Here is an 18,779-nt window from a genome sequence, read left to right as displayed (position 1 = left end):
GACAGGAGCTCAAACAGGAACCTGGAGGCAGGAGCTGATGCAGAGGCCATGGAATCCTGCTTACTGACTTGTTCTCCATGGCTTGCTCAGCCTGCTTTCTTATAGAACCCAGGACCACCAGCCCAGAGGGATGGTACCACCCACAGTGAGCTGGGCCCTTCCCCATCAATCACTGATTAAGAACATGCCTTACAGCTGGATCTCATGGAGGCATTTTCTCAGTTGAGGCTCCCTCCCTTCAGATGGCTCTAGCTGTGTCAAGTTGACATAAGACTGGCCAGCCCGCACTCCCTTTGGCAATGCAGTGCTTGTCTGTTTCCAGTGACTGTGCCGAGTGCTTGCCAGCACTTGTTCTGCCCATTTTATTTTAGCTATTTTAAAGTGTTCTCACCATTGTTATTGGACTGCAGTCTCCAGTTCCTCAGTGACTATTTACCGTGAGCATCTTTTTATGCTTATCTGTTTTTTAAAATACTTGCTCAAATCTTGCTCGTGGACGTCACTTGTTTTCTGAGAATTCTTTAAATATCCCAGAGAACTCCTTCGTCAAGGGGACATATTTAAAGTTCTGGTGAAGTCTCATTTCCCTCTCTGTCTGTCTCTGACTCCCTCTCCTTATATAGACTGCTTTTCATACCACATCTAAGAAAATTTTGCTTTCTCCCAGGGTTTCGAAGAGTTTTCTGTTTTCTTCTAAAAGTTGGGTAGTTTTAGCTTTTACCTTGAAGTTGGTGATTTATTTTAAGGTAGTGTTTATGTGTGAGAGGGAAGTGTGTGCATGTGTGTTTCTTGTATGTGGATGTCTTCTCCAGTTTACTGCTAATAATACACTACCACAGTATAGATAAAGCCTATTCTTTAGTTGTTATTGTTTTTCTTTGTACGTGTGTGTGTGTGTGTGTGTGTTGCATGCGTGCATGCATGTGCTCCGTGGGTCCACATGACTATCCTGACTCATGTCCCCAGGATTGCCAAGCAAGGACTCTTACCCAACTTAACCATTTCTCTATCCCCTGGGTAAACTTATTTTGGCTCCTACTCTGCCCTGTGGTTGAGGGGCTATGTCAGAAGGCATCGTCACATGGCAGGAGATGGGGAGTGTAGGAGAGATGCAGCCAAACAAGCTTCCACAACAGACCCACCCTAGATAACCCATTGGACCACCACTTTTCAGTCACATAAACAGACTCCCCCACGGATGAGAGCAGAGCCTCAGGCACCTCGTAAATGGGCCTGCGGATTGCACTTCTGCATTGTCTGATGAGGATGCAATGTCAACACAGGTTTTTTTGGGGGGGTGGGGTAACAAGCTATGTTCAGCCCATAGCCATTAATATCCACGTTCTCTAACACCATTGTGGAGGGGTGGGTCAAGCTTACTGGTGTGTGAGTTGCATATATTCAATTCTTTTGCAGTGTGGTTCTCTAGATGTATACAAACATGTACAGTCATAGAGCCAGCTTTAATGTCAAGATGCTGATGATAATGTTCCATCAGCCGCCCCCCCCCAGTCTCTTTTGAATTTTTTCCCTATCCTTTCCATACCTGGGAATACTGATGTTTCCTGTGCTTCTATGTCTATGCCTCATGCAGAAGGCTACTACAAATAGAAGAACTCTGAGCCACTGGTGAGAGTGGAAGCATTGCTAAGTGTGGAGCCGTTGCTGAGTATAGAATCTTTGGTGAGTGTAGAACCGTTGCTGGGTGTGGAAGTATTGGTGAGTATTAGAACCCTTGCTGGGTGTAGCCCTCTCCTCCCATTTCTTCCACACTAAGCACTTGAGATCCATCCAAGGTGGTGTATTTAACAGTAACTCATCTGCTTGTTTCTGAGTAATATCCTGTTATGTAAAGATACCATATTTGTTCATCCATTCTCTACTTGAAGGGCATTTGGGCTATTTTTAGTGTCTGGCTTTGCTGACTAAAGCAGCTTGCTATAGATTGAGCTGTCTATAATGCAAAATTTCTATGTTGCACTCTTAATCCTGAGCATCTGAGAATGGAAACCTATACAGAAGTGGGATCTTTCCGGGTATAACTAATTAAGTTAAAATGAGGTCCTAGTGAAAAAAGGAGTCCTTAACAGTATTGTTATTGCATACATGGAGAGAAGAGAGGCCACCAAAAGGCAAGAGCAGGCAAAGACACAACAAGCCCTGTGACCATAGAGGCAGGGGATGAACTCTGCAAGTCCAAGAATGATAGGGCTACCAAAAGCTGAAAGAGACTCCAAAGGATCATTCCCTAGAGAGAGAGAGGAGAGAGAGAGAGAGAGGAGAGAGAGAGAGAGAGAGAGAGAGAGAGAGAGAGAGAGAGAGAGAGAGAGCAAGTGAGCACACCTTTGGATTTGTAGACTTAATCTATGGGGGAATGATTCTGTTTGCAACTGGAGGGATGCAGTGAGACTGGAGGGATGCACTGTGACTGTGTGTTGAAGTTGAGAGTGTGTACCTGAAGTTGGGGGATTTTTCTGGTACAGATGTTGCCCAGACAAGAAGAGTGTTGATCCCAGGATGAAGCTTCACCATAGACAGAGAACCATCGTGCATTTGACCCCAGAGATCTTCCCACAAGTCTATTCAGAGGAGCTGCGAGCTGAGACATATGCACGGGTAACCTACCTTCTTACTCCAGGTCAGAGTATCTGAAAAATGCTGGTAACTCACACGCACAGGAGTGAGTTAGGCAATGCCCCCACAGTCACCGTCCACCTGATTCTTACACCATTGGCAACCTCTGAATTTTTTCTTTTTTTTCCATTTTTTATTAGATATTTAGCTCATTTACATTTCCAATGCTAAACCAAAAGTCCCCCATACCCACCCCCACCCACTCCCCTACCCACCCACTCCCCCTTTTTGGCCCTGGCATTCCCCTGTACTGGGGCATATGAGCAGATTTTACAGGGCAATCAAAGTTCTGTAAAGTCAAAAGTTGCCCATGCATTTATTAGGCTAATGCAATCTGGTTGTTAATTTATTGGGATTCTTATGCAAGCTCTGGAGCTTATTTTTGGCAATAGCTGAAGATTAGAATTGGAAACTTGTTAAAAACCTCAGATCCTTCCAATGAGCTAGCCCCATTTTAAAGTTTAGATCTTTGGTTCTCCAAACTACTTGCTAGGACCAACTCTGTGTTCCACACTGACACAGCTATTCGGCTGCTAACACCATCTCTTAGACACTTAGTTCTGTAGGAAAATAGATGTATTACAGAAATGGTATCAAAATTCCATGAGCTGACATACTAGCTAGAAAGCAGTGGGAACTTTGAAAGTTTATAAGTAGGACTGACAAGAAGAAGGAAGACCAAAGTGTGGATGCTTCAGTCCTTCTTAGAAGGGGGAGCAAAACACCCATGGGAAGAGATATAGAGACAAAGTGTGGAGTAGGGACTGAAGGAAAGGCCATCCGGAGACTGCCTCACCTGGGGATCCATCCACTATACAGTCACCAAACCCAGACACTAGTGTGGATGCTAAAAGGTGCTTGCTGACAGGAGCCTGATATAGCTGTCTTCTGAGAGGCTCTGCCAGTGCCTGACAAATACAGAGGTAGATGCTCACAGCTATCCATTGGATTGAGTACAGGGTCCCCAATGGAGGAGCTAGAGAAAGTACCCAAGGAGCTGAAGGTGTTTGCAGCCCCATAAGAGGAACAACAATATGAACAACAATACCCCCCCCAGAGCTCCCAGGGACTAAACAACCAACCAAAGAGTACACATGGAGGGACCCATGGCTCCAGCTGCTTATGTAGCAGAGGATGGCCTTGTTGGTCATCAATGGGAGGAGATGTCCTTGATCCTGTGAAGGCTTGATTCTCCAGTGTAGGGGAACGCTAGGACCAGGAAGTGGGAGTGGGTGGAAGGGTGGGTTTTCGGAGGGAAACAAGGAAAGGGGATAATATTTGAAATGTAAATAAAGAAAGTATCTAATAAAAAGAGAAAGAAAGAAAGGTGGGGCTGAACCAAGACTTCATAAGTGATGTCATGGAATCATAAGTTCCGGAGGTCTCTGTGTCTAAAACGACAGCACTCAGAAGAATTGTTTCCAGTTCATTTGCTTAGAATTCCCTCTTTTTTCTTAACAGCTGAGAAATATGCCATTATGTAAATAGACCACATTTTATTATGGACATCTTGGCTGCTTCCATTTACTGGCCATTATACATAGAGCAACCATGAATATGAATGAGCAGGTAGCAGACTCGCTGTAGTAGAACATACAGTCCTTGGGTATACACCCAAGAGTGGTATAGCTGGATAATATAGTAGATCTATTTTGAGATCTTTGAGGAACATGCACACTGTTGTTCCATGAGCTGTAGGGACATCTTGCTGTGCTGGTCACTGTTGCGGTTCGTGGGTGTCAGTAACAGCTGTGTAGGATTATTGGCTGTCTGCTTGCCTTAGCAGTTTGCAATATACCTTCCAGGACTCTGAAAGCCAGCCTTCAGATTAGATCCAGCTCAAAGCCTCCAAGTTCTGTGTCTGAGCTGGGCATCATCCACAGTGTCCTTACTGAAACCACATGTCCATGATATTAAATATAAATTTAGAGTTCAAATGTGGGATGTTTAGACAGACATCAGGCATTGTGTTTTCCTGTGAAGAAAGAGGAACTTGTGGAGATATTTTTTCTGGTGTCATAAAATTGTTTCAAGAAATAACTATTCTTAATTTCTCTACTGGGTTCAGTTGGAGATTCATTAAATTCCCAGATTTCTAAAAATTTCTCGTATTTAATGCTGCCCAGAATTTTCCTTGTAGGGACACAAGCACCATCTACTGGCCGTGATGATCAACTGCAGATTAAAATACTGAAGAAAATTTTCAGTCAAGCTTGCATTCCTGTATAGCTATAGAAAAAAAAGAAAAAAAAAGTGAAAGAAATAGGGAGATGCAGGGTATGGTGGCTTATACATTTAATGTCATCACCTGGGAGAAAGAGGTAGGAAGATCTCTGGGAGTTCAAGGGCTACTTTGGCTCCATAGTGAATGTTAAGCTACGTAGTACCGGCTTCATGGAGATACTGTCTAAACAGATAAACAAATCTACAATATTTGCTTTTCCATATTTACACTTGAGTTTCCTTTCTTGCCTTAAATGAAAAAAAAAGAAGGAAAAGAAGGAATTTAAATGCAATGACAAACAAACAAAACAACAACAACAACAACAACAACAAAACTAGGATCTCGAGCCTCAAGTGGCCATTTCTTGTAGCCAGGTAAGACGACCACTGGAAGAATAAGGACAGCAACCCACCCACAAAGCCTTTAACTCAAAATGTGTCCTGTTTACGTGACATGCAGGGACAAAGATGGAGCAGAGACTGAGGGAATGGCCAACAAATAACTGGCCCAACTTGAGACCCATCCCATGGACCAAAACCAGTCCCTGACATGATAAATGATACTGTTATGCTTGCAGATGGGAGGCTAGAATAGCTGTCCTCTGAGAGGCTCCACCCAGAAGCTAATGCAAACAGAAACAGAGACCCATAGCCAAACATTAGGGAGCTGGGGGAGTCTTGTGGAGGAGTTGAGGAAAGGATTGGGGGACTTTACAGGAAGACCAACAGAGTCAACTATGCTGGACCCTTGGGGGCTCCCAGAAACTGAACCACCAACCAAAGAGCAAGCATGGGCTGGACCTGGGCCCCCTCACACATATGTAGCAGATGTGCAGCTCAGTCTTCATGCAGGTCCCCCAACAACTGGAGCCGGGGCTTATCCTGACTTCTGCATGCCTGCGGATCCCATTTCCCTAACTGAGCCACTTTGTCTGGCCTCAGTGGGAGGGGATGTACCTAATTCTGCAGTGATTTGATGAGGCAGGATCGGTTAGTTACAGAGGAGGAGGGCCTCTTCTCCTTCACTGAGAAGGGGCTGTGGGGGGCAGGAGAGGGGGCTGCGATCTGGATGTAAAGTGAATAATTAATGAAAAGAATAATCTCACTTCTCTGTTAAATTAAAAAGCAAACAAACAAACAAAAACTAGCCCTGTGGATGCGAGGGAGGACCAGGTGACTCTCCTACTGAGCTGCTTTCCAGGACCAGATGCACTGATGGTTTGTCTTTGTTACATTGTTTCTTTTAACATAGCTTCAAACATCAGCAGCTACTTTGGCTAACAACAGATTCATAAAAAGCACCAGGCACTTAGTCCTCTCATTCCTCCCCCCTCCCTGTGAGCCAATCCCATTAGTGGTAAACCTTTGTTCATTTGGACATGTTTTTAGATAGATGCGGCTCACTGGAAGTTTAGTCATGCTAAATTGATAGAAAATTGGAAAAAAAAACAATTGCAGCAGGAAGAGCCAGCCATATGCCACAATTTTTCATTTGTATGAAATGTCTCAATTGATAAATCCAAACTACCCATGACAGTGTTCCAAGATCCAAAATGCATAATGATTGATGTTAGTGTCTGAATAAAAACCCAGCGCTCAACCTCGTGCTGGATATGGCTTGTGTCCATCTTCACAGGCTCTCTGGGGAATGAGTCACTTGTCACAATGAACCTTTCATAGCTCTCCGTCAGTAGTCAAATTTCAACCATTTTCTATCTTTTTTTCAAAATAATTTATTATCAGTTTTTATCTTATAAGCACCGGTGTTTTGCCTGCATGTGTGTCCATGTGAGGGTGCAGATCTCCCCTGCACAAGAATTGCAGACAGTTCTGAACTGCCTGTGGTGATGGGGATTGAACCCAGGTCCTTTGGAAGAGCAGTCAGTGATGCTGAGCCATCTCTCCAGCCCAAATGATCTCTTTTTATTTAAAAAAAAATACTATTGGCTAGGTACTGACTTCAGACTGATAAGGGTTATATGGTTATACTTCCAGTAATTTATTCTCAGAGTTTGTCCACTTGTATCCCTGAGCAAGTGGGAGTTCGCAATATTCTCCTTCCTTAGTTCTCATGATAGCTGCTCACTTAAACTTAAGTCGTCCTCTCGCAACCTTCTCTGAGCCTTTGGCTTTGCAAAGCACAGTGGGACTGTGGTAGCCATGGTGCAATCTGTGAGCTATCCTTTCCAGGGCTATTTTTAAAGCCCCGGTTGCCTCTCTAAACTCATTTATGCAACAAACATCTAGTATGGTTGACCCTCCCTTTCCACAGTTCAGCCAAATATGGATTACAGAGCCTGCTCACTACATTTAATATTCCTTTTTTTATTGGATACTTTATTTACATTTCAAATATTATCCCCTTTCCTGGTTTCCCTCCCTCCTGGAAACACCCTACCACATCCTCCCTCCCCCTGCTTCTATGAGGGTGTTCCTTCACCCACCCACCCACTCCCACCTCCCCTCCCTTGATTCCCCTAAGCTGGGGCATCTATCGAGCCTTCATGGGACCACGCACCTCTCCTTCCATTGATGTATGACAAGGCCATCCTCTGCTACACATGCAACTGGAGCCATGTGTACTCCTTTGTTGATGGGAGTTCTGGGGTATGTGGTTGGTTGATAATGTTGTTATTTCTATGGGGTTGCAAACCCCTTCAACTCTTTCAGTCCCTTCTCTAACTCCTCTATTAAGAACCCCGTGCTCAGTCCAATGGTTGGCTGCTAACATCTGTCTCTATATTTGTAAGGCTCTGGCAGGGCCTCTCAGGAGACAGCCATATCAGGCTCCTTTCAGAATGCACTTCTTGACATCCACAATAGAGTCTGGGTTTGGCAACTCTATGTGGGATGAATCCCCAGGTGGGACGGTCTCCGAGTGGCCTTTCCTTCAGTCTCTGCTCCACACTTTATCTCCATATTTGCTCCTGTATTTTGTTCTCCTTCTAAGGAGGCCTGAAGCATTCACTCTCTGGTCTTCCTTCCTCTTGAGCATCATGTGGTCTGTGAATTGTATTTTGAGTATTTGGAACTAATATTCCTTTATCAGTGAGAACATATCATGTGTGTTCTTTTGCGATTGTGTTACCTCACTCAGGATGATATTTTCTAGTTCCATCCATTTGCCTAAGAATTTCATAAATCCATCATTTTTAATAGCAGAGTAGTACTCCACTGTGTAAATGTAACACATTTTCTGTATCCCTTCCTCGGTTGAGTGAAATCTGGGTTCTTTCCAGCTCCTGGCTATTATAAATATGGCTGTTATGAACATAGTGGAGCATGTGTCCTTATGACATGTTGGAGCATCTTCTGGGTACGAGCCCAGGAGTAGTATAGCTGGGTTACTTAATATTTCTATCAATTTAAAGACATAGATCATATGGGAAGGTATGTGTAGCTTATATACAAATAAACTCCATTTCATAGGAGATGCTTGAGCCATATTATTTGTGTGTGTGAGCAACAGCCTATTGCTTAGAGAGACATGAAGAACAAAGAGACAAAACACTCAAAGCAACCTCTACTCAGCCTTAAGAACGGCAAATGTACCTCTGGGAAACGTTCCCTATGCTCTGCTTGTTGGAAAAAGGAACTTTTTTTATATTTGCTGATACAGAGATTGTGCTCCACTGTAAATTTCTTAGAATTATTCAGGCACCAATAAGGAGTTAACTTGGTGTTGATTGCAGCATTGTGACCTCACACAAATAGACAGAAACATCAGGAGAGCCTCAGATCTGCTGCTGCTAGAGGGGTGGGTAGTAAGGACACTACTGAGCTCTAGACAGAGCACTTCAAGTGAACGGACCCTAGGGGAGTCTGCTAAATAGAAGGGGCCTCAAGGAGTCCCTGAGAAGGGAAGGACCCAGGGCTTCACTCAAAAGCCAAAAGCAGAGCAGCCATCTTAACATACAGGAAATGCCCCCAAGGGAAGTCAGGAAGGGAGGTAAGATGTCTCCCTCCCCTTTCTTTCGCTGAGAAATGCCCTCAGAGTATCCATTTTCTTACTTTGGTTTGTTCCAAACTTCAATTGTCTTTCATCTCCCATTTCCTATAATTTTTTCTGTTGAGGTTGTAAGGATTTCAACATCAGCTTTCAAATCATAATAAGTGGTTATTTCAGTTAATTACCATTTTTTAAAATAAATTTCAGTTACCATTTCTTATATATAAATTTCAAAGCACTCTCTCTTTTTTTTTCCTAACTTGTTTGGGTTTGTATAGCATTTTCTTCTGTTAACAAACAATAAATGTCATTTCTCCCCCTTCTGTCACAGTACTTTGTTGTTGGAGTCTCAACCATGGAAAGGTTATCCTTCCTAATACAGTCATGTCTCTAAGCTCTTGCTTAAAGGTAAAGACTCATTCTGAAAAGGCAGGCTTAGGAGAATGTGTTACATCACAGTGTGTGCTCACATGAACATAAACTGTGCGGCCTCCCCACACCTAGTCTCCACAGGACACCCTGCTCCCCACACCAGGCTTCCTATGTCACAGGGTTGACATCACACAGAACTTGATACCTATCCTCTATACCCAACAGGCTCCTCTCTGCCTCTTCTGTCAAGTTTTTAGGAAAGCTGTTTCTACAATACTGTAGGCAACCCCGTACCGAACTACAACGGGCAATACTGTAAACTTTCTTTGTTTCTAGAGTCCACGTGTGTAAAAGGACATCACTGTTTCCTAGGCATGATCCTTGAATTGCTAAACATAAGAATAATAATGAGACAGGGCAAACTCCCATAAGGCTTGGTGCGACATTGCCAAGTGGGCTCCTCAGACTGTGACAGCAGCTCATTGACTGGAGGATGTCATTTATCTACCCCTCCCCCATAGCAATCCCACAGCTTTTGGTTAACAGGAAAGTGACACTCTTTTTAAATTCTCAAGTTGATCTCAACCTTCCTTGGGGGTGGGGGTGGGGTTCTTCTTCAAGGCTTTCACTATGGTTTGAATGTGCAATGTCTCAACACAGGTTCTAGTGTTTCAACAGTCCTTCCCTCCCCGCTGACACTGTTTGGAGAGCTTGTTTGGAGAGCTTGTGCGCAGGAAGAAATGGGTTGGTTGCTACCCTGTTGGCAGTGGCAGCGTTGAGCATTATAGCTTGGCCCCACTTCTGCCCCAGTTTCTTTCCCCAGGCTACTCTTGGGAAGGAAGTGTTCCCTTCTGGTGCCCTTTCTACCATGATGGCAATGTATCCCTGAACTACTTGTAAACTAATCCCTCCTGTACTAGGTTGTTCTGTTAGATATATCTGTCGCCAGCAAGGATTCAAGTAGCTAACGCAATCTTAGGATTTCTATCTGACCTATGGTGGCAGAGAGGGCTTTTACATTATAATTGGAATCCGAGGGTCTTCTCCAGAAGAGACAGTCTTGGGCAAATGATTATTCTGCATGCTTGCAATGAAGGCCTTGAGAAGATGAGATTTTTTTTTTTCTGTTTTGCACGCTAGTTGTAAATTCCATGGTTTGATAGGCAGGCAGCGTGATGTAAAAAATACTTGAAGACTGGGTTGGGCAGGGCATATTCCAGGTTTTTGGGTTTTTTTTTATTTTTTTAAATCGTTTACTGATCACTCGAGGAGCAATACCTGGCCTTTGTATCCTGTCTTCACATTTCTAAGAAACAATAATACATAATTTAACTACTCTCGATTGAGACACAGGAGAGGATAGACTCCAGAAAAAATTTGTAAGTTGTACAAATACCATTGTGTATTTTATTGCAAATAATTGTGAGCTGCCAGAGCTGTTGGCAATTAACCCTGAGTCTTCTGGAAGAGCAGTCGCCATCTCTAAGCTTACCCTTTTGTGTGACGTTATCCCAGATGACTTGTGTATTCACATCTCTGCAGCAGAATACATTGTTTAAAAATGTCCCTGGGTGTAATATGTTAAAAGAAACCAGGAGGAGTGTCAATGGAGCTCCTATTTAAAAAGAAATTCCCATAAGCTATACTAAGTCAAATTCATAATTCCAAAAATTGGAGAAACACCTAGAAATACTAAAAAAAAATTTTAAAGATTAAAAACCAAAAATATAAAAACAACAACAACAACAACAAAAAACTCACATTGAAATTTCTGCGTGCACGTCCTTAATGCACTCCCTCCTTGATCCACCCCAGGCAAGTACTTACCATAAAACGCCCTTGGTACAGTTCAGCCACAGCCTCCAACTGAAAGACTCTGCTAAGGACAGCAAGGATTCCCTGGCAGAATTTCAAAAAAGCAGCAGGCAACAATTTAATTAGGTCTGAGTCAATAATTCTCCGTGCACCCCAGCAGGTCAGTAAACCGTAAGCCTTCTCAGCAATTATCTGCAAGAGACCATTCCTAAGGATATATCTGTCGCCAGCAAGGATTCATTCAGCTGAGCTCTTGGCAGTACCCAATTTAGGACTTTCGTTCATTTGTTCGTTTTTCTTATTTTTGGATTGTTTCTTAGCCTGGTGAGTGATGAAGAGTGACATCATAACTCTGCTGGAATCCTTGATTTGGGAAACAATGTGTAACATGCAGGAAAATCCCAAGTAGTCAACAGGAGAGAAGGGAGAAGGTTTTAAAAAAATAATAAGAATTTCATAGGCACTTTGTAAAATTCAGGGCTTCTGCTCTCTGAAAACTGTCAGCATGCAGAGTTCAGACAGTAATAGCATGGATCCTAGTTGGAACGGCTCACTCCCGTTTCTTTGTATGCTTCAAGTGGACTCCCCATACCTTTCCTGTCCTTGACTTCATACCTATGTTAAGCAGCCCTTGGAATATGGCCTGCCCCGATCAAACTCATCAATAGACTCTAAAAGCTGCTTTGGGTCATTTTTTCAGCTTTGATTATAGTGTTCAGCCTTGAGAAGTGTGAACATTTTGATCAAAGAATGTAATAATATAATAATGTCACTACATTCTGTAACAATATAATAACGTCAGAATCTAACAAGATGAGCATGGGAACTTGGCTCCCAGGTCCACCTCCTTCAGGGCACACCGCACTAGGTGCCATGTGGTCTCAGGCCTCGAGAATTTACTCACTGTTTTAGGGTTTCTCTGATTGCACATAGCAAGTCAGACACAGAATTTCATCCTACAAGGTAAAGATGAATTAATAATAGCCTATACTTTCAGGGGGCTGGTGAGGTTTTTTTTCTTACCCCCTCGGGATTACTCTTGTGGCCTAATGAGCAGGGTTCTCACTGCTTGTCCAGCTGATCTCGATAATCAGCACACATTGGTGTTTGCCATATGTAGAGCACTCCAGATAATATCTTCCTTAACATGCAGGTAGCTGGTGAAGAGTCGATGATGTGCTCCACCATGAATGTGGAGGTACCCTTCTGTTTGGCATCTCGGTGATACCTGGACTCCCTTTGGTCCAGCATCATTGATGATTTCATATTTAGGCTAGAGGATAGAGGAAAAGATGAGAGTTCAACGGCACATATACACTATGTCTTTATCTTTACACACACACACACACACACACACACACACACACACACACACACACACACACCATACATAGGCCTTTGTGGTGTCTCTACAAACATGTCTGTGAATCTCTGGACCATCCATTAAGAAGTGTCTCATATATGCCCTCCTTTTGAATCCGTGCATTTCTTTGCAAATGATGATGTGAGACTTGCAGGGTAGGGAGAACATGAAAACATTGTCTGGTTCTTTTATGACAGTCATGCTGGGACTCTTGAGTCATGAAGAAGTAAACTGTGATGTACCCACAAACCAGATCTTGTAAGAAGTGATGTCTCCCAGAGATAAGATCAGATGGAGGATATCTATCAGGAAGAGTGAAACTTGAAAGAGCTAAGTCATTTCCTGTGTTCACCTTCACCTCATCTTGGCCCTTGCCTATTGGATGGTGCCATGTCACACACGTCTCTCTCTCATGTATCAGGCCTCTCTAGAGATACCCTCACAGACACACTAGGTTGCTAATCCTCTAGGTATCTCTAACTTAGTCCAATTGACAGGGTTAACTGTCACATGAATCCTTTCAGAAATTGTGTTTGTCTCCAAGACTACATATGTGGACGTCTTTAAAAATAGACAACTACTAAGCCAGGCATAGTGGCACATGCCTTTCATCCCAGCACTAGGAAGACAGAGGCAGGCAGATCTGTGTGCATCAGAGGCCAGCCTGGACTACAGAGTGAATTCCAGGATAGCCAGAGCTCTTAGTGAGACCCTGTCTTGAAAAGACAAAACTAACCGAACAACCAAACAAAGACAATGGAGCAAATGATGCCAATAAAGTCCCTTGGTTCTACATGTACAGGAGCAAGAAGACAGAGCTAACTCCTTGCCAATCTGTTCTCCAGCTGGAACATTGCTATATAGCCATTACTGCCATCTGTTGGTAGCAAAGTTAATATGTTTCTGTTCTGGAAATTAGCTGTGCTCCAGCAATGGCTTGAAAACAATGGGTTTTGTAAGCACTGGTGCGTCTATATATAACGACACAGCTTTGGCGAGCAGTCAGCTTTTAGGAGACACTGTGGGGGTATGAGTCACTGTTTCATAAGCACCAATTGTCTGCATTTAGTCATGCGTATAGCTGATTTTGAAGTAATTGTGTTTTTGTAGAAATAACATTTTAGGAGTCAAATGAGCCTTAGAAACTTTACTTAACATAGTTAGACAATTTCAGACAGATGGCAATCCCTTGCTCTTTTTTGATGGAAGGAATATTTTATTTATAGCATGTAATTCCTGAATGAACTTTCATCCTGATGATATCTTTCCTAGTCATTATCCATTGTCTCTGCTACTGTTGAACATAAGTGAGTCTGAAATTACTCTAGAACGTTCTTTCCTTAACAGCATCCTTTTCTGATTTAGTAATTCCTCAAAATGATCTCATTTCTCTCGGGAGGCTTATGTCCTTCCTTCCCACTGTCCCCACAGGGGGTCCCAACATCATCATGTCATAATTGTGTTATGTTTATGTATTAGTTACATCTCCTCTTTCTAAATTGTAAGACAGAAGTAGGGTGATGTATCACTTCTGCATCCCCAGATCCTACCCCAGGGCCTTATACACATTTAAGAAATAACCCTGGAGATAATTGAAGAACCAGACTGTGTTCATTTTAGGCTTCAAAGGCATCTTATAAAATACAAACTAGGTTCTTCTTGTTTATGATTAAATCTCTGTTTCTCAAGGATCGGGCTATGCTCTGCCTGTAACCTTAACTACGAACAATTCTGTACTGCATGTTCTGGTAATGGCAATCATGCCTTTGTTTCAAAATGTTAATAAGCATCCTGTAACTGCAGCCCTACCTTGTTTCAAAAGGATTGTTATGGCTACCTTGTTATGACTACCTGTTGTTCTGACCACCTTGCAATCGCGCCTTTGTTTCAGGAGGTCATTGTGAGGAACCTGTCATGCTTATGTTCTGCCCCTATAACCTCACCTATTTTACCCTCCAAAGCCCCGTTTGGAAAGCTCCTACCTCTGAGCGATAAAAGCCTTATCTTCTGTTATGTCCGGCCAGCATCCAATGCTGATCTCTTAAGCCTCACCCTAAGGGAGGCAGCCTGTGTACTTGAACTTTAACAAGCTTGCTTTAATTAATTGCTTGCTTTAATTCACTTACCTAAGTTGCTCTTTCTCCTCCCATTATTGGGATTTTCACAGTGTCTGTAGCTGGTTCTCAGAGCTTTCAATCCCCATCACAGACTCTGGAGTTCCCTAGCTCTCTCTGTCTCCATCTAAGTAACTTTACAGCGCTTTAGAAGAGCAATGGATTTGCTTATTTTGATGGTGGCAGTTATTTCTAAATTCTATTTATTCTTATGTGTACGGATGCAGGAGTAGGTCTGGGTATCACATGTGTTCAATGTCTACAGAGGCCAGAAGAGGGCATCAGAGTTATGGGTGGGGTTACAGGCGGCTGAGAGCTACCAGGTGGGTACTGGGAAGTGAACTTTGGTCTTCAGCCTGTTCTCTTCACCACTGAGCCACCTCTCCAGCCCTGGCAGCTATTTCTAATTTGCTTAGTATTGAGGATAGGCGGTGGGTATCCTTTTTAAACACATTTTTACAAAATACATGTGTAAAGGTTTTAGTTATTAATGATATCTTATTTGTTTTTGCTAATAATCCCATAAAGTAGCCAAGTTTGGAGGAAAGCATGTTGGATTCTCCCTTCTCCCCCTCTTCCTCTCCTTCCCTTCCCCTTGCCCTCTCTCCTTCCTCCCCAGCCCCCCTCCCTTTCTCCTCTTGGTTCTGCTTGGTCTGTGGTGCTAGTGTTAAGGTTCCTTTTATCTATTGGCTCAGAGTCTTTGTCTTTAGATGAGAGGTTTGGCTTGGTTGTTCCCTAATCTTTCTAAGGGGCCAGATTCCATTGAGATCAGAGTTGGTGAAGAAGTGGGAGTTGGATTTTTGGGAGGTTTTCAGACAGTACCCTCAGGGATGTTTTCACCTCACCAGCCAGCCCCCTCCTTCTTGCTCCCTTGATAGCATTTCTACAGCCAAAAATGAGCTAGTTTCCATCACGAGTTACAGCGACTGACACGGGGACATTTCTCACTATGAGTTCATTTGTGTTTCCTTGGTTGATAGCTGTGTGTGCTGACAGCCAATGTCTAAGCTTAAGCACCCCCTCCTCCCTTTCTGCCACACTGTGGTTTCCCTCTCATGTAATGAAATTGTTATTTCTATTGTTTTGTGAATGCTCAGTTCCCCTCTAGTTAAAAGCTTATGAATATTCATTGCCAATTACCCACACACACAAGCACTCAGGTGTGTACACACACATAGACATTAACTAGGGGGAGGAGAAGGGAGGTCCCTAAGTGTGAAGAGTCCAGAAAACTAGAAGGGGAAAGAGCAAAAGTGGGGAGAATTAAGTAGAGAAAGAAACAGCAACAACCAGCACCCAAATTACAGTTATGAAGTAACAACAAAAAAATAATTTCTATGCTTGGGGGTCCCCACAACCAGGTCAGTCCATAAAGTCTTCCATAACCTGGTCATTCTTAGTTTGTTTTGAGACAGGGTTTCCCTGTGGGGCCGTTGCTGTCCTAGAACTCACTAAGTAGACCAGCCTGACCACTAACTCCTAGAGACTCACCTGTCTCTTCCTGGGTGCTGGGACTAAATGTGTGCCACCATGCAACTCTCTTAACAAAAGAATTTGGTCAGGCTTATTTGTGTGTGTGTAATGATAAATACGTGATATAAAGTTTTTCTGTCTTTCCTACATGTAGAATTTCCATCATTATGCTAAAATAAATGAAATTTCTCTTGTGTTTCCTTCGACTTCCTTTCTATATGCTGACATTGCAGCATAATCTCTCTAGGCATGTGGAAGCCAGCCTTTTCTACACCTGACCTTAGAATCCCATCCTCCTGCCTCCTGAGGGCTCCACCTTGACTACCCACTCCTCTTAGGTATTCTCTTTGTCTCAGTCAGTACACACACAACTTGTGAAAAAACCAAAGTAATGGCTGGTGGACAGGTGTGTTAGGAATGAAATTAAAACTGGAAGACTTTGGCAGCAAGGCATGTTAACCAACTGCTTAACTTTCGTAATGCATAGAAGACCTGTAGACACTAGAGAGCATGTAGTGCCAGGAGCAGGCCCATCCTGCATGTAGGAGGAGCTCCTTACTAGGCAAAAGACATTTAGGATGACTCATGAAGGATGAGTAAGTCATTATGCAACATGGAGAGATGAGTCCAGGGTTCCTACAGTACAAGGCCTACCAAAGAGGCATCCTGACCTGGTTTTCGGTCATGCATCTCAACAAGGGATGCTGTCCTGGGTGGGAGCCATCAGGATGATCAGAACCCTTTGCATTCACATCCACAGCCTATCATCTTAAGACCAAGAGATAGGTAAATCATGTTGCCCACGAGTGATATCTTGTATGGGATAATAAAATCGATTTGCAGCACCTGAGAGATGGCTCAGAGACTCCTTTGCTGCTCTTTTGTAGATGACCCAGGTTTGGATCCTAGTACCCACATGAGAGCTCCCAACTGTCAGTGACTCTGATTCCGGGGATCCATTGTTCTCTTCTAACTCCCATGGGCTTCTACATGCATGTAGTATTCATACATACATACATACATACTCATTAAATGAACATTAAGAAAGAAAGGCAGGAGGAAGGACAGACAGAACAGAACAGAATAAGGAAAAACAGGCTAAGCCAGGTAGTGGTGGTGTACACCATTAATCCCAGCACTTGGGAGGCAGATGCAGGCGGATTTCTGAGGCCTCGAGGCCAGCCTGGCCTACAGAGTGAGTTCCTTGACAGCCAGGGCTACACAGAGAAACCCTATCTTGAAAAACAAAAAAAAAAAAAAAAAGAAAAGAAAAGAAAAGAAAAGAAAAGAAAAGAAAAGAAGAAGAAAGAAAGAGAAAGAAAGAAGAGAAAAGAAACGAGAAAAAGAAAAAAAAGAAAAAGAAACAAAGAAAGAAAGAAAATCAGGCTTAAGCCACTTCAAACTCCAACCTACTCTCATGATGCTTGACTTTTCCTAGGAGACATAAACAAATGTCTATCCACCCAAAATAGGGCACCAGGAACAGACCCAAGAAACAGCTTGTCCGCGTCTAGCTCAGTGAACTAATAACTTACTGAGCTCTCTGACCGAAGCGTGGTTGAGGGGTTACTCATAGGAATGTATGAGACTGCAAGACAGCCACAGAGCTGTAAAGTCCCATGTCAGCATGGCTGTCGGCCTCGGCAACGGAAGAGAGTGTCCCTTCTTCAGTTAACCATGTACCTTCTGCATGCTCTACCATTTCAAAAGATGGCGAGCAGCCAGGGCCGAGTTTTGCAGAGCTGGGTGAAGGGTGGGTGAGGAGGGAGTGGGTGGAGAGTCAGGTGAAGGCCTAATGACCCTTCTGTGAGGGAACGTCCACAGGCCTGATCTTGCAAAGGCTTCGTGGAGATCTGATTAAGATGGTGATGGGCACGCAGTGCTGAGAACAGGGTGCCACACAGTTTGAAGAAGTTGGTGGAGGCTGGGAAACGTGGTTCAGCTTCTCTAAGCCTCCACTTTTTTCATCTCTAGAACGGGGAGCAACACTGACTGTAGTGATCAGAAACCCGTGTTGAAACTGGCTTAGATAATAAAAAGCAGTATTAACTCCGAGAACCAGGACTCTGCTCAAGGACAGCGTTTTCTAAACGCTGGTTCCTGTTCCCCCTCCCCCCACATACACACACTTTCCACCCTATCCCTCTCTCAGGTTTACTTTCTTTTTAACTGCGTGTGTGTCTGTGTGTGTGTGTGTGTGTGTGTGTGTGTGTGTGTGTGTGTGTGTGTGTGTGTGCTAGTACAGAAACCCAAGAGGGCAGGAAGGTCAGATCCCTGTGGCTCTGGACTAACAAGTGGTTGTAAACCACCCGCGGATCCTGGGAATTGAACTTGTGCCTTTAGCTCTTACCCACTGAGCCAGCTCTGTCTTTGCCCTGGTTGCTTCTCTCAGTTTTCTGGGCCGCTGCACTTCCTTGAGTAGGTTTCAATTTGCAATGATGTCACAAAGCAGCTGCACCAAAGCAACCTCCTACTCCTCATATGTCTCTTGGGGATGATGGAACACCCCAGAGCTCTGGCCCGTGTCCCCTCACTGGGTCAGGTGCTTATTCCTGGGGGGGGGGGGAATGACAACAAGGAATGAGAAGGGCATCAGAGAAATCAAGCCCACCCTGACCGGCTGAGTTCTCGGGTGGGTGTTTAACTTCGGGGGGGGGGGGCGGGATGGGAGGGGCGTGGCGGGGGGAGGTGGCAGCAGCGGGGGTGGGGTGGGGGGTAGGGGTGGGACCACACGGTGCTGACAGAGAGTAGGGCACACTCAAAAACTGCATGCCCAGGGCTAATGTCTGCAGTTTACTTAGCTAACCAAGTCATCGATCGACATTAGTACAGTCAG

General features: G+C 43.8%; 1 long non-coding RNA gene across 9 annotated transcripts; it reads right to left on the bottom strand.

Annotated features, from left to right (window-relative positions):
* Nucleotides 1-4,115: 4,115 nt before the first annotated feature.
* Nucleotides 4,116-18,490, bottom strand: Gm35520. Of its 9 annotated transcripts, none has more exons than XR_870362.2 (5): nt 18,294-18,490; nt 17,479-17,913; nt 11,006-12,266; nt 4,943-5,106; nt 4,116-4,863 (listed from the first exon to the last, which is right to left on the bottom strand). It is a non-coding gene; the product is annotated as a predicted gene, 35520 (long non-coding RNA). The 9 variants fall into 9 exon arrangements; XR_003947533.1 differs by lacking the exons at nt 4,116-4,863; nt 4,943-5,106 and adding an exon at nt 10,382-10,793 and having other exon boundaries at nt 11,006-11,356; nt 12,017-12,266; XR_003947534.1 differs by lacking the exons at nt 4,116-4,863; nt 4,943-5,106 and adding an exon at nt 10,382-10,793 and having other exon boundaries at nt 11,006-11,185; nt 12,017-12,266.
* Between the last annotated feature and the right edge of the window lie 289 nt (nt 18,491-18,779).

Source organism: Mus musculus, chromosome 8 (genome assembly GCF_000001635.26).
Source record: "Mus musculus strain C57BL/6J chromosome 8, GRCm38.p6 C57BL/6J".
Taxonomy (NCBI): domain Eukaryota; kingdom Metazoa; phylum Chordata; class Mammalia; order Rodentia; family Muridae; genus Mus; species Mus musculus.
The sequence above is the reverse complement of the archived record's forward strand: the minus strand, read 5'-3'. Positions and strand labels throughout refer to the sequence as shown.